The 24,148-nt window shown below is 41.0% G+C and overlaps 1 protein-coding gene across 14 annotated transcripts in view; it reads right to left on the reverse strand.

Annotated features, from left to right (window-relative positions):
- PGCKA1 (PDCD10 and GCKIII kinases associated 1) overlaps nt 1-24,148 on the reverse strand; it is a 79,308-nt gene that overhangs the window by 31,555 nt on the left and 23,605 nt on the right. For 2 of the 14 annotated variants that reach the window (XM_070452049.1, XM_020900543.2), the window contains exon 1: nt 8,553-9,828. The exons of 4 other annotated variants lie outside the window; for them this stretch is intronic. The gene's annotated coding sequence lies outside the window, so the exon portion shown is untranslated. 8 more of the 14 variants (XM_070452051.1, XM_020900533.2, XM_070452050.1 and 5 more) reach the window with 8 other exon arrangements.

Raw genomic sequence — 24,148 nt, forward strand, 5'->3', positions numbered from 1 at the left:
GCATTATACTAACAGATTCAGGGCAGTAGGTCTGATTAAAGGGAGCTGAGGTCAAGAAATGGCTTCAGGGTTCAGAAGACACCCCAACTGTGACCACACTTGAATGGATTCCCAGGATCTTCCTGGACATGGGTTCTCATGATTTAAGTTCCTAGACTTCATGATGCCATTACATCAGTGTGTGCTCATCCTCTAAGAAAGTATTATCTATCTAGTCTGCTTAGATTGCAGCCAAATATGTTTTCTTCAAAAGTTAAAAAAGAGTACTTCTGTATGGGTTACCTATTTCATCTTGCTTCCTTAAATGCCACACACACACAAATACCAAAAACCAACAGAGCTTCCCTTCCAACCAACAACAAAATCCCAGGAGACCAAAAACTTTCTCAGGATTTCCTTTAAGTGTTATTTCTGATGAGTTAGGTAAAATGGACATCACCCTCCCAAATAAAGAACTTGATGTATTTTTCATATCAAAACCAGAAAAAAAGAAGATGCTTAATCATTCAAAAAATGTGCACTATATTTCTCACCATTACTTAGCAATCCACTTACTTTTCTAAGAGAGCTGAGAACACTCAGACATGGTCTGTCTCCAATAGATGCCTGTCCAAACTTGAGTCAAATATATCTTGGTCAGTTATTATTTTTATCTTTTCCACTTAAGCATTCCTAATCCTATACAAGCAATTTTCCAGAAAATAATGGGAACTCCCTTAGCTGTTTTTTTCCTTCCTTCATTTCTTTCATTAACAAATATTAGATGTCCATAAGATTAAGGTTAAAAGATTCTTCTTTCTTGGAAGGAAAGCTATGACAAAACTAGACAGTGTATTAAAAAGCAGAGCCATCACTTTGCCAACAAAGGTCCATATTGTCAAAGCTATGATTTTTCCAGTAGTCATGTACAGATGTGAGAATTGGACATAAAGAAGGCTGAGTGCCAAAGAACTGATGCTTTTGAACTGGAGTGCTGCAGAAGACTCTTGAGAGTCCCTTGGAAAGCAAGGAGATCAAACCAGTCAATCTTAAAGAAAATCAGCCCTGAATATTCATTGGAAGGACTGGTGCTGAAGCTGAAGCTCCAACGCTTTGGCTACCTGATGTGAATAGCTGACTCATTGGAAAAGACCTTGATGCTGGGAAAGATTAAGGTCAGGAGGAGGAGGAGAAGATAGAGGATGAGATGGTTGGATGGCATCACTAACTCGATGGACATGAGTTTGAGTAAGTTCTGGGAATTGGTGATGGACAGGGAAGCCTGGCGTGCTGCAGTACATGGGGTCGCAAAGAGTCGGACATGACTAAGTGACTGAACTGAAATGAACTGAACTGACAATGGGGATAATGCTGTTTCTAGCATGATTACAAGGTTTAGAGACAGGGCATACAAAGGTCCTAAAATACTGCCTCAAACATAACTAAGTGTGAAGTGGTGGCAGAGTCACTGAAAAGACTCCTTTTCTGAACACACATGGACCCTTCAGGACACTGCTTCTTCTCTTAATAGAGATGTGCTTTGCAAATGTGACTGTGAGCGAGTCAGTGCAAGCCAGGTCACAACAAGATTTCTTAGGTATGTGCAAGATGGTTACTTGGCTCCCTCAAAGCACTATTTCAACTCTTCTCAGAAAATTTTAAAAAAAGTGAAAGAAACCTTGTAATTGGGAGTGTTTTAGCAGACCCAAAGGGCAACTTCTAATAGTAGATATTTTATGTTGAATCATGGGCATGAGTTTTCTCCTGTGAAATCAGCATAGATAATAGTCATGTGGGGAGGGTCTTTTTTAGATGAATGAAACTCTCTTAAAGAGTGTTTGATATTTTCAAAAATACGCTGCCCTGGAACATCTATCAATACATTTGGGATTCCAAGCCTCTTTAGACCCTTTATTTTTTTTAAAGTAGATATTTAAAAATTACAAATACAAAAAGGCTTATATATTTTTTAAGAAAATGTGGAATAGGAGTAATGAAAGGTTAAAAGTTAAAGTGTTAGACGCTCAGTCATGTCAGACTTTTTGTGACTCCATGGACTGTAGCCCGCCAGGTTCTCTGTTCATGGGATTTCCCAGGCAAGAATACTGGAGTGCTGGGTATTAGTTGCAGCATAAGAACTCTTAATTGAGGCATGTGGGATTTAGTTCCCTGACCAGGGATTGAACCCAGGCCCACTGCTTTGGAAGCTCGGAGTCTTAGCCACTGGACCACTAGGGAAGTCCCCTCTTATGCCTTCTAATAAGAAGGTAAATAGGCTGAACTGATACCATATTTCCCCCTCTAGAATATAGCATGTTCTTCTAAGAATAAAAAGAACAACCCATTTATTATGCATATTAGTCAGGTCAAATCTAAAGGAAGTCAGGATTCTAAGACCTCACTTGTCCTTTAATTGTATATGCATTTAGAAACCCTATTTATTCTGAATTTCAGGGACACCAAGGATTAACTGTCAAGCCAAGGGCAATTTCAGCAAATGCTAAGCATTTCAAGCATAGAAGGGGTAACAGAGCTACTGGGAGTTAGCTTAACCTTAAGATATAAGAAAATTATAACAATAATACATGATCATATGGTTAAGGAGAAGATACAAAGGAAGGAATGTATATGAATTTCAAAGCTAGAAATACTAAAAGAAAAAAATTAATGGCTGTAAAGTACCTAGTTATATTTATGTAGCACATTATTGAAGACAATTTGATATGTGTTTCTGGGGAAATCACAGAATTTAGCCTAGAAACATTTTACGCATAAGGACTTTAGGTAATATATACTGTTAAATTTAAACATCATTCAAATTCATAGATTTCAGTGAGAGCTGCTATATCATCATGCTTCATTAAAACTCAAGCTAGGTTCTTGGGTGGGAAACATTCTAAATCGGGGGAAAAAAGCACAAAATATCATTAAACAAATATGACAAGCTGTCAGAATTAAAACCTCAAACTATATCCATGGCTGATTCATGTCAATGTATGGCAAAAACCACTACAATATTGTAAAGTAATTAGCCTTCAATTAATAAAAATAAATGAAGAAAAAAACCCAAAAAACCTCAAACTATAAGCATTGAACTGGATTACCTAAATTGACTTTTTAAGAGTAATGATAATAAAATGTATGTATGTGAACATACAAACTTAAGCTTGAAAAAGGGGGAAGTTTTTCTCTCCTGGTGGAGTTTACATAATGTATACTGGGCTAGAACTGTTGATGAGAATAGTTCCTTAAACTATAGTGTCTTTAAATTTGAGTACACATTGCTAAACCATATAATGTAAGTTTAGAAGGAATGTAAAGTAAATGTATCAGTTCAGCTCAGTTCAGTTGCTCAGTCGTGTCTGACTCTTTGCGACCCCATGGACTACAGCATGCCAGGCTTCCCTGTCCATCACCAACTCCTGAAGCCTGCTTAAACTCATGTCCATTGAGTCAGTGATGCCATCCAACCATCTCATCCTCCATCGTCCCCTTCTCCTCCTGCCTTCAATCTTGCCCAGCATCAGGGTCTTTTCCAACGAGTCAGCTCTTTGCATCAGGTGGCCAAAGTATTGGAGTTTCAGCTTCAGCATTGGTCCTTCCAATGAATATTCAGGACTGATTTCCTTTAGGATGGGCTGGTTGGATCTCCTTGCAGTCCAAGGGACTCTCAAGAGTCTTCTCCAACACCACAGTTCAAAAGATTAATTCTTTGGCGCTTGGCTTTCATTATAGTCCAACTCTCATATCCACACATGACTAATGGAAAAACCATAGCTTTGACTAGGTGGACCTTTGTTGGGAAAGTAATGTCTCTGCTTTTTAATATGCTGTCTAGGTTTGACATAGCTTTTCTTCCAAGGAGCAAATGTCTTTTAATTTTATGGCTGCAGTCACCATCTTTTATTTTGGAGCCCCCCAAAATAAAATCTGTCACTATTTCCATTGTTTCCCCATCTATTTGCATGAAGTGATGGGACCAGATGCCATGATCTTAGTTTTCTGAATGTTGAGTTTTAAGCCAACTTTTTCACTCTCCTCTTTCAAGAGGCTCTTTAGTTCTTCTTTGCTTTCTGCCATAAGGGTGGTGTCATCTGCATATCTGAGGTTATGCTTTTCAAGTTAAATCCTTGAAACCTTCCTTCCCCAGCCTGTAGGGCGCACATTTCCTGCCTAGGAGAACACTGTGGTCAGTCAAGATAGGCTTCCTCTCTGGGCAACTGCAGAGGAACTGGGGATTTTGTGTGAAACTGTTTCCTCTTCTTTCTTTTATTGCTTCACCAGGGTTTGACCTCATCAGACCTACACTGGAGCAGTTCTGCTAGTTCTTTTTCTCCCTCTTCCCCAGAGAGGGGCTCTAACAGCTTACGTCTCAGGGTTAAACTCCCAGCATGTTCTCGGAACTTTACACACCTGTGCAAGAGTTAAACGCCAAACAGCATATCCAGCCTGGGGCCCTCTTGGCTGGGGTGAGGCCGCAGGTGGGCTGTGTGGCTGACTGCTATTGCTAAACAAACCTGAACTCGAAGCCCCAACTGCTGCAAAGGGGTGGTGATTACACAGTCAAGAGGAGGAGGGGAATGCCCCTCCTTGCCGACAACTCAAAGGAAAGCACGAGGCTCCTTTAGTCCAAGCTCTTCAACTCCTACAGTGCTTTGCAACCATTCGTATTCAAGCAGTACCTGGAACAAAAACAAACCCAGTGCTCACTCTCCTGGAGTTGGGACCCGTTGTCATTAAATTCAGTAGAAACGGGCAAACACAATTTAAAAAATTCTGAATGAAGCCAAAAATCACCATTTCTATTTGTATATTATGATTCATACTTCAGGCCTAACTTCTGATCAAGCTTAATGTATATTACAGCCAAGGCTAGGAACTGACTTTGAAAAAAGAAATACTATACAAGATGTATACTATTTCCCTCACTTGTTGCAAATTGCCTTGTATCATTTCAAGTGAGCTAGGCAGGTTTTTAATGCTGTTAGGTTTTTAGTCTACTACGGCACTTCAGAACTCGGATGGACATAGAAAATCCTCAGACCCCAATATTTTGTAAAATATTGCCATATGTGCTCAATCACTCAGTTGCATCAGATTCTTTGTGACCTCACAGACTGTAGCCCACCAGGCCCCTCTGTCCATGGGATTCTCCAGGCAAGAATACTGGAGTGGGTTACCATTTTCTCCTCCAGGGGATCTTCCTGACCCAGGGATTGAACCCATGTCTCCTGCATCTCCTGCAGTTCAGGTGGATTCTTTACTGTTGAGTCACTGGGGAAGCCAAATAGTGCCATAAATTTAAACAATTAAAAGGTATTGTACATACGTAACTATATGTATCTACAACTGTGCTGGCCATTGTGGAAAACTTAAAAACTATGTGACTCACTCTTTCCAAGAATTTGATAAGCTGATTAAGAAGCCAAATCCAATACATGAGGCAATCTGATGGTAACTAAACATAAAACACCACGGTACTGCAGTCCAGTCCTCAACTTAGCTCTGCCTGCGTTCACTCTCTGGGCTAAGAATTTACACATCCCCTTTGCTTTAGTGTCTACAACTTAATTTACTTCACCATACACAGTATGATATAAATGTTTCATTTATTAAACTTTAGGGGGTAGTGAGAAATTTACACTTCAGGGTGATCAACAAGTACCTAGTCAGGAAGTCCAAACATAGAAGAGGTCATTAAATGCAAATCCACTGTCCACTTATTAAGATATGAATTGGTGAATGGCATAAATGGGTTTTCACTGGTGAAGTCACTGATATTCTTGTTATTCTTTTCCGATCCCAGAGGAAACCTATGGATGTTTTTAGAACTGAAACAAACAATCTGTTTCTCTCTATTCTCCTGTTTCAGTTTCTCTGGAACGAATTTTGGAATTGTAAACTTGGCACCTATAATTACTCCAACTTATACTGGGATTCCTCGAATCATCAGAGGCTAAAGTCCTTTGGCCTTTCCCTGTTTTAGCACCTGGGGTCCTACCTCACCCCCCCCTGGAAGCCAGTGTGTGCCCATTCATCCCTCTTGGACTCTCCATGGGTGATGACTGCTTTGCGTCTCTCCATATCCCCTCAGTCATTTGCCTTAGACAGCACTTCAGAAGAGGGTATCTATTTAACCTTCACTTCATTAAAAAAAAACAACAACCAACCAAAACCCTTTCTGCACGGCCTAGTAAAAGATGAGAAAGTGTCACAGAACGGCTTTGGCTGGGGTAGCCAACCCCCAGCTGGCTCCTGTGGTCCCTGCCTCCTGGTGTCGCATCTTCGCGAGGTCCTCTTCCCGCACTGACGCAGGGCTGGCCTGTGTGTTCAATAACACAATGATATGATGTGTGATTACCAAGGCTAGGGTGGGTTAGGTTAGGAAAAGCATAATTGCTCCTGCAGTAGTCTTCCAAGTGGTTCACTCTGGGGGAAGCCAGCTGCCCCGCCGTGAGGACCCGATGCGGGGGAGAGGCCCTGTGGAGGGGAACCCACGGAGCCACCTCGGAAGTGCATCAAGCCTCAGTGACTGAAGCCACAGCCAGATACCTGAGAGCAAGCTCCCGAGAGACCCCACGCTGGAAAGGCACCCCTGGCTGCTCTCACATTCACGGCCCTCTGTTTTGCTCTCACCACGAGAGAAACTTCCAGGCTTCTGCTGAGATGGAGGAGGTGCTGCCACCCAGGCGCTTGCAGTTGGAACAGGAGGGTGGGGTGTCACCTGCTTCTTAAACACAGTTCCACCACTCCCACCATTCTGGCCTCGGGGGCCTCTCCCCTCAGCCCGAGGCACCCACCACTCCAGTTCTGGAGCATTCTGAGTACCCTGCCAGAACTTCCCCGGCAGGCCAGTGGCTGAAACTCTGTGCTTCCAATTCCGGGGGCATGAGTTCGATCCTTGGTTGGGAAGCTAAGATCCCACATGCCGTGTGCCCAAAAAAAAAAAAAAAAAAAAAAAAAAAGGTGGGGGAAGAGGGCATGAAAACTGATGGGATTCATCTGTCCCCTTTCCAGCTTCTGGGTCGGCATTCTCAGGCCCACTGGGTGCGTGACTTCTCATCCGCCTACTTTCTATTAACACCAGCAGCAGCTGCTGTGGATCTCTGAATCAGAGGAAGGTCCAGGTAATACTCAGGATGTGTGCACACATACGTGCTCCGTCGTTTCAGGTGCATCCAACTCTTTGCGACCCCGTGGACTGCAGCCCGCCAGGCTTCTCTGTCCATGGAATTGTCCAGGCAAGAATGCTGGAGTGGGTTGCCATGCCCTCCTCCAGCGGATCTTCCTGACCCAGGGATCGAACCTGAATCTCTTATGTCTCCTGCATTGGAAGGTGGGTTCCTTACCATTTGCACCACCTGGGAAGCCCAGTATTCAGGGTGGGTACCATACAAAGAGAGGAGAATGAAGTAAATGTGCATTCAGTATCCTGAGATTCCTCCTGTCTCCTCACCCTCAATCTCCCAAACAAACACTGGCAGCCAGACCCTTACCCTAGGGGCAAGAGTTTGCAGGCATTTTCTAAGGGGATCTGGCCAACACAGGAGGAAAGCCCTAAAATGACTGATGGTGGAAGTTCCCTAACAATAGCTCAGCCAGATCTTACAAATCACCATCAATAAGTGTAATCTGTCTCCCACCCTCACATTTTCATTTGGAACTTTAGTTAAACTCCCTCACTCTTATGTATAAGAACATTAATGATTATCAAATAGCTGAGGAAAACCAAAAAACAATATGGAGAGATCAGGAACTATGGAGTAAAAAGAAAATTTCAAAAAAAGGTTATTAAAGAATTCACAGAGATAAGAGAAATATATTGTCTCATGAAGCAAGAAAATGATACTGTTTAAAAAGAGAAGAACAACAAAAAAGCCTGTTATTAAAAATAGGACAGCATAAATAAAAACTTGACTTGAAAGAATTTAAGTTAAAAGTGAAGAAATTAGAGTGAAAATACAAAGAAACAGATAACAGGAGAGCAAGACTAAGAAAAGCAGATCAATAATCCAGGAATTCCAGGAGATCTAGAAAGTAACATAAAAGAAAACAAAACACCCACAGGAGAAGAAAATATCAAATATTTTCCAAGAAAATTTCTCAAAACTGGAGCGTAGATTTTCTAGATTTAAAGGGCCCAGTGAGTTTCTAGTTGGTGTTCAGTCACTAAGTTGTATCAGACTCTTTCGCACCCCCATAGATAAGTAGCCTGCCAGGCTTCTCTGTCCATGGGATTTCCCAGGCAATAATACTGGAATGGGTTGCCATTTCCTTCTCCAGGGGATCTTTCCAACCCAGGGATCAAACCCGTGTCCCCTACATTGGCAGTCAGGGACTGTACCACTGAGCCACCACGGAAGCCCCCGAGTTTCCTGTAGAATGGATTACAAAACAAAAACAAAATCCACAAAAGCCTGCACTGAGGGGTATCACTGTGAAATTCCCCAACATATTCAACCAACTTTCAGAGAAGGAGATAAGAAAATACATACACACACACACACACACACACACACATATACATATATATGACTGGGGACTGGAGCCGTGACTGGAATTAAAATACTTACAGCAGCCATTCTGTGACCAAGGAAACAGTAGAGCCATGTCTCCAAAATTTGGAAGAAAAAAAAAATCTGAGTGAAAATAATTTCCAACATAGAACTCTCTATGAAATCATGTTATCAGTCAAGTGAGGTAGAATTACAGACATTTTTAGACAGGCAAGTTCTTACATACTTTTAAACTTCATATGCTTTCTCTCAGGGAGCTACTGTAGATATAGTCCATGAAAATGAGGAAATAAAACAAGAAAAAAGAGGTCTATGAAATAGGAGCTCCAAGACAGGAGAGAAATGAAGGGACCCTGTGGAACTGCAATGACAGAAGATCTCAGTAATAACCAGGCAGAGGGGGCAACCAGTCCAGATGAGCAGGTGAGCAGTCTCTGAGAGAGATTTCTTCAAAAGCATGAAATGGACAGAATGGATACAATACCTGATATGAAGCTGACAGAATCATGGAACACCTTCGGAGAATATTTATACAACTGGCAAATATTTCAGTACTGAATGGATATTTAAGTACATAAAACACACACACACACACACAAACCAAACAGACAAAAATAAACAAACAAGTAAAAAGAAGATTATTAACTCTAGGAATAGGTTATGCTGATAAGAAAAGAAATAGCATAGGCTCCATTTCTGAATTGCACGGTCATAATAATGTAAACGTTGAATATTTTTCTAATCAAAACTGAGATGACACTACACTGTGAGGATGGCAAGGGCACATAGTATAGAAGAACAAAGAGCTAAGTCCTCGTGTTTGTGGGGGAAAGTCAGCGTACAGAGATGTCTCTGAAAAAAGCAGGAGGTGGCGGTACTTACTTGCCGTTAAGGTATATGGAGGCAGAGTGGAAAGTAGTTTCTCTGGGGGAGGGGCAAAGAGGAGCAGGAGCCTGGGACCTGCTCATTTTCTTAAGGAATCTTGTAGAACCAGCATGTCTTTTAAGCTGTACCCTGCTATATATGATTTTGATGAAAACTTCAAAAATAATTTAAAGTGTAATAGTATATAGACAGCTAATGTGTACTGCTTTTTCAAAATAACACCTATGTAATTTTGATAAATAATATTTTGGCTGTTTACTTTCCTTTTTCATAAATTGAGAGGGTTGGACTAGACCTTTGCATGTGTATGTTTTTTTGGATCTCTTTGTACATGTGCCTGGACTTGTGAACATAAATACACAGAAATCTGATAATCAACAGTGGAATTCCCCTGATTATTTGATCATTAAAAGTTAGTATGTATTATCTACATATTTACAAAGACATAATCTGATCCTACCGAATGAAGGAGAACAAGGTGGCACAACCATCTATTGATTTGTAGAGAAACGCCTGAGGTTGCATTTCTGTCTTCCTCTGTCCATGTGAGAGGAGACACAGGAAAAGACTAAAGTTCCCTGCTGTTTAGACTCTGGCCTGTGACGCAAGTATGGTGATGCGGGCCTAAAAGTTAATATTTATCCATCTCAGGGAGTTAAACTTGGCTTGAGAACTTGGGTGGAGGCTGGGAGTAGAAGGAAAGTGCTACAAACTCTGGTGAAGTTAATGCTTTAGCATAAATTTGTGCTAAAGTCAATGTTAACCTTGGTAGCACAGCCAAGTCACTGGCATCTTCTCTAGCATACGCCTACGAAGTTGATGGTGAGTCCTTCAACTTTCACTTCACTTTCAACAAAACCAACACTAAAATGGGGAGGCTAGGTATGGAGCTCAGAATTAAAGAGAAATATGAAGATTGTCCAGTTCAAATCTCCCATTTCTTCCTAGCTTGGTGACTGGTAACTCAATCTCTCTAGGCCCTGAATTCTTCATCCATGAATACTTATTTCATATAGCTGTTAGGAGAAGTGTATGTGTTAATACCTGGAGAACACTGAAAACAGTGCCTACATGTGTCTTCTCTAAAAACATATGCAAAGAACAGAACTGATTTATTGGGGTCTTAGATTCATGGCTGGTGTGCACTTTCATGTGCTCTGGCATGCTCTCTTTCTGTTTCTTTAACTTGGACTTTATTTATGTAACCTGGTCTTCAGAATAATGGAAGCTCTAAGAAGAGAGACTTTCCCATGACAACTTTGGTCAAGTCAATCTCAAAAAGTCAAGGAACACATTGTTCACTGACCATAGTAATCCTGTTTGGCAAAATCTCAGGTTACATTCATTTGCACCAACGTTTAGTATCTGACGCCAAAGCTTTCCTTTGGACACCAGATGTATTTGGCTTTCTTGGATGTGGTGGACAAACTCTGTCCTAGTGCCAAGTCAACGAGTCCAACGACTGGCTTAAGGACATGCTCGCATTCCTTTTTATTATTCCAGGTCCTCAACAATATCTGGCCTACAGAGAAGGAGGTTGCTTGTTGAATTTAAAATGAAAAAAAAAAATTGGTATGCTTCTCATAGTTGAAACTTATACAACCATACCTTACAGTTACTCACAATTCTCTCATCTATGAATGCAATCTTATTTTTCTCACTCATTTTTTCTGTTTATACTAAAATTTTTATAGGTTAAATCACTATTTTAAATGGAATGTTACTATATCATTACGGTATGTGTAATTTACATTTAAAGAAATTAATAAAGAAGACTCATTGTAGGGAAGTAATACTGTTTAGTTGTGAGCTGTATTTTTGCCTTAAAAAAACCCCCAAAGAATATTAATTCCTTATCAGATATATGGTTTCCAAATATTTTCTCTCATTTCATAGGTTGGCTTTTCACTCTACCATTTCCTTTGCTATATGAAGCTTTTTTAGCTTGATGCAGTCCCATTTGTCTATTTTTGCTTTTGTTGCCTGGGGTCTTGGTGTAAGATCCTAGAAATCAATGCCAAGATCAACGCCCTGAAGGTTTTCTGTCATATTTTTGGAGTTTTATAGTTTCAGGTCTTAGGTTTACTTTAGTCCACTGTGAGCTGATTTTTGTGTATGGTGTAAGATAAGGGTATAATTTCCTTCTTTTGCATGTGGATATCCAGTTTTCCCAACTGTCTTTTCCTCAGTGTGCATTCTTGGCATCCTTGTCAAAGATCAGTTACACTTACGCTACAGACCCGAGGTCTGTGTGCCCGAAAGAACGGGACTGTGCGTGTGTGTGCTCACTTGCTCAGTTGTGTCTGACTCTTTGCGACCCCAGGGACTGCAGCCCCCCAGGTCCCCCGTCCATAGGATTCTCTAGGTAAGAATACTGGAGCGGGTTGCCATACCCTCCTCCGAGGGATCTTCCCGACTCAGGGATCGAACCTGAGTCTCCTGTGTCTCCTGCATTGGCAGGAGGATTCTTTATCCACTAAGCTACCTGGGAAGCCCCCAGAATGGGATTAGTGCCTTTATAAAAGAGACCCCAGAAAGCTCCCTAGTGCCTTATGTCACCTGAGGTTACAGCAAGAACATAGTTCTCTATGAACCAGGAGGTAAGATCTCACCAAATATTGAATCCCAACACGTTGATCTTGGATTTCCCAGCCTCCAGAACTGTGAAAAATACATTTCTGTTTTTTACAAGTCACCCATTCTATGGCATTCTGTTATAGCAGCTTCGATGGACTAAGATTCCATGTATTTATAAACTTATTTCTGGGCTTTTTATTCTTTTCCATTAGTCTGTATGTCTGTTTTCAGTATCAAACTGTTTTAGTTACTGCAGCTTTGTGATACATTTTGAAATCAGAAAGTGTGATATCTCATTCCTTTTCTTTCTCAGGTTTGCTCTGGCTATTCTGGGTCATTTGTGGCTCCATATGAACTTTAGAATTGTTTTTTCTTTTTCTGTAAAAACATTGAGATTTTAAGATTCTGACAGATGTTGCACTGAATCTGTAGATCACTTTGGGTAACATGGGCACCTTAACAACATTAAGTCTTCCAGTCCATGAACATGAGGTGTCTGTTTATTTCTGTCTTCTTTATTTCTTTCATCAATGTTCTATAGTTTTCAGTGTACAGTTCTTTCACCTCCTTGGTTAAACTTGCTTCCATACAAATAAAGTATTTTATTCTTTTTGATGCTACCGTAACTGGGATTGTTTTCTTAATTTTCTTCTTGGATAATCTGTTTTCAGCACATAGAAATGCAGCTGGTTTTTGTATGTTGATTCTGTATCCTCTGACTTTACTGAATTCCTTTATTAGTTTTAATTTGTGTGTATGTGTGTGTAATCTTCAGGCTTTTCTACATGTAAGGTTCTGTGGATTTTTATAATCATTTCATAAATGTTGTTAGACAACAGGTTATTTGAGAAAACTTAGATCCTGAATTAAATGGGAATAAAAATATTTGGAGGGAAATACAAGTGAATATTTATCTAATTAAAGAATGAGGAAGGATTTTTTTTTTGTTACTAAAGTTCTTGAAAAAACACAAGTAAAAGATTAATAAGTTACATAAAAAGCAAACATTTTTCACCTTAAAATGTGAAAAACTGCAAAGATCAAATGAAACATTTGTGACACAGATGATAAAGGGTCACTATCTTTAAAAGGGTTCATAATCCAGTAGGATATTTATTAAAGATATCAGCAACAAAGGACATGACCAGCCAATTAAGAAGTGAATAAATATTAAAGACAATGAACATGAAAAATTACTCATACTTAAAGCAAAGACTGAATCTTGATGAATACTGTTTAATGTAAAAAAAGCATCTATACTAATAAATTGGTTTAGTAATAAATATGTGAGACCTCTTATTTGAAAAACAAAAAACTGATCAATCAAATACATAAACAGAAGTGAGTGTGGTAATAAAAGCAGGTAAAGAGTTTCAGGGAGCAAGGATTGCCCAGCAGTGTTAAATGACCCTCAAGGGTCAGGGAAGCAAAGGACTGTAATGCCTCTCAAGTTCAGCACCAAGAAGGTGACTGGTGATCTTGGCAAAGGCAGTTTTGGTGCAGGGGTGAATCTGGAAGCTAGACTGCTATGGGTTACCCAGCTTCCTCAGTAGGAGGTGAAGAAGTGGGAACATTACCCATAAAAACTCTAGAGGGAAACTGGTTGTGAAAGGAAGGCGAGAGAGAATGAGAAAGAAAAAAGCAGGATAAAAGGAAGGTTTGCTTAAGTTGGGAGTTTTCAAGTTGTTTGGGTATGCTGGTTGGAGACAGTGGAAAGAAAGGGAGGAGTTGAAGACAGAGGAAAGAGAGAGGATTATGGCTGGAATAAGGTCTGCTAGCAGGCAGAAGGGAATGATGGAGGGTCAATCAGCCTCAGACAGGAGATGGTGAGAAATGAGATGGACCTCTGCTCAGGTCTTCATTCTACGTCTTCCTGTTCTGCAGATGCTAGAGAGCAGAAAAGAGTCCCAGCCTCACTTGCAGCAGGGTTCCCAGATCCACTTGGATGCAGACAAGCCTGTGCAAGACGGGGGGGCTTCCCAGGTGGCAGAGTGGTAAAGAATCCACCTGCAATGCAGGAGACACAGGTTCAGTTCCTGGGTTGGGAAGATTCCCTGGAGTAGAAAATAGTAACCTACTCCAGCATCCTTGCCTGGGAAACCCCAGGGATAGAGGAACCTGGCGGGCTGCAGTCCGTAGTGTTGCGAGAGTGAGACACAGCTGAGCAACTGAGCGCGCATGCCTGCAAGATGAGACAGGGAGAAGGAGGGGAGGCAGGGGCTGGACTGCGGCCACTTCTGCTTCTTCTGCCTGCAAACCCCACAGGGACGCACTGGGTTTTCCATCAGCAGTGTTCCAGCACCCTGGTGCTGTGTGGACGTCAAGAGGCAGAAGGTGGGGCATTGGTTTTTCTGTCTGTGCAGACCCCTGAGTCGTGGTGTACTTCTAGGGCCATCATTCACGGCAGCTCACGCCCCAGCTAAGGTAGTGTTCCGCTGACCATTTCCAATTCCCCCTCTTTCTGGTTGTGTAAGAGGAGGCAGCTCCCTGGGAGGGTTACTTGTATGCGGCATTTGTTGTTTTGGTGTTATTGAGCCTGCTACTCAAGCTTTTCTGGGGATATTGTAAGCATTCGATTCCTTGTATTAAATTTCCTTTTGCTTGTAATGCCTAAATAATTTCTGTTTCTTGATTGAAAGTGACATCTCCTCCTGTGTTGAGAGGGAAGGAAGAAGGGATGTACATGTAGATAAATGTGTGTGTGTGATGAAAATCTCCCCAAATACAGGAGTTTTTAAGCTATGGTGTTATAGAGCCTCAAGGAGTTCCTGGATAGGGTTCAAGGCATCAGTAAACTTAAATGAGTAAAAGTCATATCTCCTTCTTTCTGAATCTCTAACTTAAATTTAGTATTTTCTTCAATTCTGAATGTAGGCATTACATTACAGCATTGCTGGCAGTTCCTATGACTTCACCCTTAACAGAAAGCAGGCTTTTTCACAATGTTTTAGAGCTGCTGTAGATCCCAAACATTGTTTATGCTCATAACTATGGTATTTACTAGACTCCTGCTAGATCTTGTTCTGTAATATATTTATAAAGAAACGCACACTGATGTTTTTCCAAAGAAGACATCAGATGACTAAGAGGCACATACAAAGATGCTCAACAACACTAATTATTAGAGAAATGCAAGTCAAAACAACCAAGAGGTATCACCTTACACCTGCCAGAATGGTTATCATCAAAAAGTCTACAAACAACACATGTTGGAGATGTGGAGAAAAGGGAATCATCATACACCGTTGGTGGGAATGTAAACTGGTAGCACACTGTGGAAAAGCAGTATAGAGGTTCCGCAAAAAATTGAAAATAGAATAATCATATGATCCAGCAATTCTACTCCTAGGTATGTATACAAAACCCCCCAAAAACAAAAAGAGCAAAAAGAAAACACAAATTTGAAAAGTTACGTGGCACCCCAATATTCATAGCAGCATTATTTACCATAGCCAAGATATGGAAGCAACCCAAGTGTCTATAAACAGATGAATGGAAAAAGATGTATATATATACATCCACACACACATATACACACAATGGAGTATTACTCAGCCATAAAAAGAATGAAATTATTTCATTTGCCACAATCTGGATGGATCTAGAGAATATTATACCTAGTGGAATAAGTCAGAGTTAGAAAATCCTATATGATATCATTTATATGTGGAATCTCCAAAATAATATAAATGATCATATATGCAAAACAGAAACAGACTCACATATATAGGGTATGGGATTAAGAGACAAACTACTGTGTATAAAATAGATAAACAACAAGGATATATTATAAAGCATAGGGAATTACAGCCATTGTCTTTTTTTTTTTTTTCAGCCATTGTCTTATAATAACTTTTAATGGAGAATATAATCTGGAAAAATACCCAATCATTATTCTATATACCTGAAACAAATACTGTAAATCAACCATACTTCAATTTTAAAAAATGGAATGTAAAATATAAAACACATTATCATATCACAATTTTTAAAGTCTTCTGTTTTGCCTGTAGAGTTTCTAAACTTTGGCACTAGTGATATTTTAGGGTGGATAATTCTTTCTTTGGGGGGGACTGTTTTTGCAATGCAGATGTCTGAGGGCCTTGACTATGCTGGTGGCACCCTTCCTGATCACATGACCATCAAAGATGCTGTCACCTGGGGGCAAAGTTGACCGTGGCTGAGAGCCACTACTCTGGTTGAAGGAGAGAGGGCTTAAAAAATGGATGCAACAGAGGATGGCAGACAGAAGTGACTAGAGAAACACATAATTGAGTGAAGTTAGAGGACCAGTGAAATCAAACGTAGTCATCCTTTAGTATTCTTTGGGGGATCCAGGACCCCATGGATATTAAAATCCAAGGACACTCAAGTCCTTCACATAAAATGGTAGAGTATTTGCATAAGCTATACACACTCTCTCAATCATCTCTAGATTATAATATCTAATACAGCATAAATACTATACAAATAATTGTAAATAGTTGCTAGTGTGTGGCAAATGCAAATTTTCATTTTTGGAAATTTCTGGAACTTACTTTTTTCAATTTTTTTTTTCATCTGTAGCTGGTTAAGTCCATAGATGCCAAGCTTGCAAATATAGAGGGCTGAATAGCCTATGGGTGACAGAAGAGGTTTTCAGGGTTTTATTTTTCCTACTTGCCATACAATATTCAAATAATGGACAGTCTGCCACCAATAGCATTTGTGATGTAGGTGCCAACTTACAAATGAGATGGGCTGGAATTACCTACAACGTCCAAAGTACTGTTTCTTCCACCGATCCAAATGCTAACATGTCTTAACATGCTGGTTGAAAAACACACTTTCTTTAAGCAGAAGGATAATGGAGAACATTTAGAACTTAAAAATAATTGTCACTGCCCCTTGTTCTGCTATTGTCCAGAACAGCAGCAACAAGGAGCAGGCTGGGCATATTCTGGACTTGAATGGATTTGGAGGCTGCTGCTCTAAGAAAATTGGGCCCAGCAGGTGTGGCTATGAAGGATATGGAGCAACCCTATCATTTAGCAATGTGACTCCTAGGTATTTAGCTAGGAGCAATGAAAATATATATCTGCATAAAATCTTGTCCAAGAGTGTTGACAGCATCTTCATTCAGAGTAGCCCCAAACTGGACACAACACAAATGCCCATCAACAGTATACCTGTGCTGTAGTCATACAGTGAAATACTACCAAGCAAGAAAAAAGAGTGGACTGCTGATATACGCAACAACGTGGATGAAGCTCAAAAACATGTTGAGTAAAAGCAGCCATACACAAAAGAGGGAATACATTCTTATGGACGGTCTGATTCATTCATATAAGTTTTACGTAGGCTAAATTAATCCATGGCAATTTAAAAAATCAGAATATTGACTGGTTCCATCAGGGTGGGGACAAGAACTGATTGCAAAGAGGCACAGGGAAATTTTCCTGGGAGAGGATGTTCTATTTCTCGAGATGGAGTTGGGTTATACAGTTGTATGCAGTTGCCAAAACTCACCAAATTGTACACTTGGATTTGTACATTTCACTGCATGTAAATTACAAGAAGGAGAAGGAAGAGGGCGGGAAAGTGAAGGAGAAGAGGAGGAAGAGAACAGTAAATAAACACTGAACTTACAGTCAACAAAACACATACTGAAATGTTTGAAAATGAAGTGAGGTCTGCAATATACTCTGAAATGTAGTCCCCCCACCCCGCCCTCCCCAGCCCGCGAAAAAAGGGTGGGGGATTGGGAGATAGCCAGGTGGTTAATATGTGAGTTTTAAGAAGACACAAAATGTGAGTTTTAAGAAGACACAAAATGTGAATTGTAGATTCTAGATGGTGGGATGTGCAATTCTTTAAACTTTTCTGTAACTTGAAAATTTCACACTAAAGAATGTGAGTGTATGGCAGAGCATCTCTTTGCCTTTTTGGAGTATTTCATTAACTGTTGGGCCAAAAAAGAGACTTGGAAATAAGGAAACATTTCATATGGTTCTTGCTCTATTTAAATAAATGGAACCTAAAGTGTCACACATATCACCTCCGCTCCTTTAATAACAACAATCATACATGAGTACATTGCTGCCACTACCTCTGGATCTTGGGGCTGTCCCAGCACGGCTCTAATTACCTTACACATGTCAGCCTCCCATAGAGAACTTCATGGTGTTCTTTATTGTTTAACGAAAAGCTCTAGGCTGAGTCACATTTTCAGAACTTCCAGACAGCCAGGAACTAGAACAGATGTTCCAAGAGGAAGATTATATCTGTGATGGTGGGTATTTTTAGCAGAATGTATTATTCAAATATGAAGGTGTGGGACTCTGTGTGTGTGTGTGTGTGTATGCGAGTAGTGAGCCAGAAGTAGGAAGAAGGAAAACACATTTTAGAAAAAGATATACAGTATAAATCATAAAGTAACAGTAACTTTAATCCAGCTTCTGTAGAGAGAGAAACCTTGTTCCTCTTCTTTTTTTCCTTAAGCTCCTTGCATCCAATGCCATTTGATACCGTTGCCTGGCCAAAGGGTGTGACAAAGGCTGCCTGGATTTGGCACCCCCAGCTCTGTTCTAGCCTCTCTTTCTCAATAAACCTTAGACAAAGGTCAGGGGTTTGAAAGGTCGGGTGTTTCCTTGTTTGGTTCAAGTGTTTCTTGCTCTGAGTGTCAATAAATAAGTGGTTTCAGTGAAGCTTTTCGGAATCTGTTTCCCTGAAGGCTGCTTGGTGGCGTGCCTGGGATTGGTTCGGTTTTGTATGAAACTAGTAGGTAAACATTGTAATTAGCAGGCTGCCTACTCCCTGCGGCTCCTGATACCTGTACAGCCATGCATTTAAGAAGAGGGCAGGGATAAAATACATTGACTTAAAACCAGAAGTCAGGCTTTGATCTTCAGCTCAGACTGACAAAATGCTAAGGTGCTAAAGTGGCAGAAACCGGATTTGAACTAAAGGGATCTCAGGACCCCTGGCGCAGCTGTGGTAGCACTAGAAAGAATGTATGAATTAGGTAAATACCTACCAGGAAAAAAATAAAAAAGACAATAAGGCAGCCCTGAACAAAGACATCAGTTTTCTGATTAACTTTACTCTGGATGGAGGCCATAATTCAAACCTGATTCATGGAACAGTGTTGGACAATTCTGCCTATGTGCAGGGGCAACATATCAGAACTGGAGCAGCTACGGTAACCCCATACTGAACAAGTTCAGGATCTCTGTGCTATTGTTAGGGAGAGAAGGGTGGGTTCGTGTAAAGCCAGGTCAAATCATCTCTTCCTGAGAAGTAGCTGACTGATGTGCAAACCAAGCATCTTCTGCCTGTCCCACTGTGAAAACATAGCAGACATGTTTCATACAATGACTCAGTTAGTGGTACCTAGGTTCCAGAAAGTAGTAGACTTTGAAACTTAATTGGATTGAGAAGGAAACAAAATTCTGGCTCCTTTCCTAACATAAATTGTATATAATCAGCAAATCAGCAGGCAGTTTTCATTGGGTTGTGACTCATTTCACACTTAATTCCAATAAAGATGACGGGATGACATTTAAAAGCTTGTCTGAAATTAGAAATGTAGGAAACCTGAAGGTGACTTTGGTAGAGAATACAGAATATAAAATAGTGTGTAAAATGATAAAGTATTCACTCTTTGGGTGGGTTTTATGAATTGCTGACACACAGCCATAGTGCTTCGGCCTTCTGGTGGAGTGAGATGAAAGACGGCCTTACTTTTACATGCATAGAGTGGTTTTTGCTCTTTTCTTAAAGATGGGATAATCTATCAACATAATCTTTTCAGCCATTCTCCCAGGATAAGAAACAGAGAAAAGCTGAATGGCTTGCTTTCTGAGCAGAGGGTGAAGAAAGAAGGGATAGTCAGGGAGTTTGGGATTGACATGAACACACTGCTATATTAAAAACAGATAACCAACAAGGACCTCCTGTATAGTACAGGAACTCTGCTCCGTGTCACGTGGCAGCCTGGATGGGAGGAGAGTTTGGGGAGAGGGGATACGTGTATGGGTATAGCTGAGTCCCAGCGCTGTTCACGTGAAACTATGTGAACATTGTTGATTGGCTATACTCCAACATAACATAAGAAGTTAAAAATAAAGAATCTGAATTTTAGTTCCCATGTATTGCACACACAGCTCGCTCTGACTCTGCATCTAAGAGACCTGGCTACACCAGTGCCGGGCAGTGGAACAGGGCAGGCCTGGCTTAGCTCACCTAGCTCAGACGCTCTGCTGCTGCAAGCTGAAATGCTGGTCTCATTACGTTATAAGAAAAATTGAGAAGCATTCTTCCTCCTCCTTTAACATCTCATCTTTGACAACTTGGGCATGGGGTTGATCAGAGGGATACAACTGGTTGCGTTTTTCTTTTCCTTTATTGGTATTTTACAGGATTACTAATAAGAAACCTGAGTAAGTAACAAAAATCTCGCCCCAGCACTTATGGGGACTTCTCTATGGAGCGAGCTGATGATGGATGACCCTTCAGGACATGGGACCACCAGATCTGGGATGTGGTACAGGCTATGAATGCTCAGCGGTGGCACCAGCTCTAGCAGAAATACTTATGCTTCTGGGGTTGATGTGGGTTGATTTGTGTCCCTATTGCATAGCACCTCAGAACGGGACTGTGTTTAGAGAGAGGACCTTTAAAGAGGTAATTAAGGTAAAATGAGGTCATTAGGCTAGGTCCTACTCCAACCTAACTAGTGTCCTTATTAGAAGAGGAGCTTAGGACACACAGGGGCTTGCCTGGTGGCTCAGAAAGTTAAGAATCCGCCTGGAGTGCAGGAGACCTGGGTTTGATCCCTGGGCTGGGAAGATCCGCTGGAGAAGGGAATGGTAACCCACTCCAGTATTCTTGCCTGGAGAATCCCATGGACAGAGGGTCCTGGTCCATGGGGGGTCCCCAGTCCATGGGGTCCCACAGGGTTGGACATGACTGAGTGACTCAGCGCAAGACTGGACAGGACACACAGACAATAGACTGTTGGGAGGACCGTGTGAAGAGTCAGCAAGGGGAGAGGCCTCGGGAGAAACCAAACCTGGGGACACCTTGACCTTGAACTACTAGCCTCCAGAGCTGCGGAAAAATAAATGTCGGTGGCTTAAGCCACCCGTCTGTGCGATTTTGTTATGGCAGCCCTCTAAAGCAAGAGGAGAAGGGGATGACAAGGGATGAGATGGTTAGATGGCATCACTGACTTGATGGACATGAGTTTGTGCAAGCTCCGGGAGATGGTGAAGGACAGGGAGGCCTGTTGTGCCGCAGTCCATGGGGTCACAAAGAGCAGGACAGAACTGAGCGACTGAACAGCAGCAGTAAGTGGTCTAACAGAGGTGTTTACAAAGAAAATGCAAACAATACTTGAATTAGTTCAAAGTACAAGAGCCTATTTAGGCTAACTCAGAGTTGCCCAAAGTGTGTTCCCAGAAAGTTAGTAACTATTACTATAAAAATGAAAGGGGGATTCAGGGCTCATGTAAATTTGGGAAATGCTGGATTAGACAGCCAGCCACGTTTCTCTGCTGCAGGACTTCTCAGAGCCTTTAATAGGCCGAGGTATAAATTATGAGCCTGATTCATACAGTCCACGTGCCATCCTTGACACCTCTCTTTGCCTCACTTTTCATCTCCAATCCATGGCCAATTCCTGATGACTCTCTCTTTTAAACACTTCTTGAACTACTTCACCTCTACCTGAAATTCATGAAACGGGTTGTTCCATCATGGCCTGACAGTTTCATTTTCTAAATATTTCCTGAAATTAGTTCACGTCTCTCTACTGAACTGCCATTGAAACCTGGGCCAACCATTATACAGAGCAAAGTAAGCCAGAAAGATAAAGACCATTACAGTATACTAACACATATATATGGACTTTAGAAAGATGGTAACGATAACCCTATATGCAAAACAGAAAAAGAGACTCAGATGTATAGAACAGACTTGTGGACTCTGGGAGAAGGCGAGGGTGGGATGTTTCAGGAGAACAGCATTGAAACATGTATATTATCTAGGGTGAAACGGATAACCAGCTCAGGTTGGGTACATGAGACAAGTGCTCGGGCCTGGTGCACTGGGAAGACCCAGAGGGATCGGGTGGAGAGGGAGGTGGGAGGGGGGACTGGGATGGGGAATACATGTAAATCCATGGCTAATTCATATCAATGTATAACAAAAACTACTGTAATGATGTAAAGTAATTAGCCTCCAACTAATAAAAATTAAAAAAAAAAAATAGTATAATCAACATATATTTAAAGCAAAAAAAAAAAAAAAAAAAAAAGAAACCTGGGCCAAATGACCTACGTCTCCGGTTCACGGCAAGACCTTACCGACGGGTCTCTCCACACCCACTGGGTGCTTTCCAGGCAGCGGTTCACAACGCAGCCGCAGGAGTCCTTCCCAAGCACAGGCTGGATTATGCCAGCTCCCTCATCGCAAAGAGACTGCAGTAGCTTCCCACTGTTCTTAAAATGAGAAGACAAAATTCCTACCCATTCCTACAAGCTAATCTTGAGCCATCTTCCTCCCTGGGCTCCATCTTTACAGGCTTTCTCTCAGTCACATATGGTTCTGCCTCCATTCACCACAGGGTCTTTGCTCATGATGTCTCTTCTTGGTTAACTTCCCCACGCTTCCTCAGAGTAGCTTCCTTTTACTTCTCATCTTGGTTCAACCCCACCCGGCACCCCCCCTCACCCCCTGCACCCCCCACCCCCCGCACCACTGATTCACATTGCACTTGTCTCTACTGAAACTTTACATGCATGTGATTTTTGGCTAATGTCTGAATCTTCCTCTTCTACACTGAAAACTCTTGGTAAAACATCTTTTGTGAACTATCCAGTTAATTTATTGATGAAGGTTTGGTGAGGACCCCTCTAAAACACACTGTGAAGAATTTCTATGAAGAAAGACAATGACCAGGGTTCAAGGAGAAAGGTTTTGGGTCCTTAGAAATAGGTAACTGTTTGATGTAGCTCAGCACCCTTTGAAATAAATATCCCATCTGAGAAGTTGAATATGGAAAAATGTGACATTAGGCCTAAGTTCTGGAAATAAATGTGGATGTGTGACTTAAAAAAAAAAAAAACTTTTGGTTTTAGAAATTTTCAAACCTACTGAAGACTTGAAAGATGAGTGCATGAACAGCCACATACTTTAAGCAACCTGTGTAATGATTTGATTTTGCTCCCCAAAAGCTGTTCTTTTCTATTTTACTGTAATCAATGTAATTCTAATAGAGCCCTCAGAAAGATATGACTATGCAATTAGATCACACATGTCCATATTTCAGGAGGGCTAGACATGCCTTTTGGTGAATAATTAACTGAGAAATATTTAGGGCTCAATCTTAAATAAGGTACTATAGAAAATAAAATGTTTAGGGGCCACACTAAAAAAAATTTACAGCCACTTGAGAAAACAAAACGCAATTCAACTGCAAGAATAACCAGCAATAAAAATTACAGGTAAGTGTTGGGGGCAGAGGGGAGGCAGAAAACACTGAGAGTATGAAGAGGATAAAACTGTTTCTATTTATGTTTCTTCACAGAAATGAATTTCCTAGGGAAAGTAACACATCCTGTTATCAATTAATTTCCTAGCACTTCAAGGCCAATTTGGGAAACTAATTTTATAAGGCAAATTATAAATACGTACATCTTTCTCTTGTGAACACACATAGGAGATCTAATTTCTTATCTAAGCAATATTTTACAATTATTTTATTCTTTACCAGAAGGACAATCCAAAGCTCAGGGAAGTATTTGTTCCTCTAAGGGTCAACCTTAGTTTGGTGGACTTAAGCCAAGTAATTAATCCATTTTTTTCCCCTGACAATGAATAGGCTACTATATTCACCTGATGTATTTAGTCAACCTCATGCTAAGACCTGCCCTGGGGAGGGTGTGCCTCCCAGGGAACTGGACCCTAGGCCCAGAGATCCGGGGAGCACTTCCTTCTTAACCCATTATTTCCAGAAGTCCAACACGCACATCTAGAGAAATTGGAACCAGGCAAATAATGAAGAAGACCACAACCTGGTACAAATGTGATGCGGAGGGGGAGATTATCATAACAGGGCAAAGTGAGTGGGGGGTGTGTCTTTAAATTAATACAAGCTATGAAGTGCATTTGGCCACCATCTAATCTGTTTGCTGCTGCTATTCACTCAG

Source organism: Odocoileus virginianus, chromosome 21 (genome assembly GCF_023699985.2).
Source record: "Odocoileus virginianus isolate 20LAN1187 ecotype Illinois chromosome 21, Ovbor_1.2, whole genome shotgun sequence".
Classification (NCBI taxonomy): domain Eukaryota; kingdom Metazoa; phylum Chordata; class Mammalia; order Artiodactyla; family Cervidae; genus Odocoileus; species Odocoileus virginianus.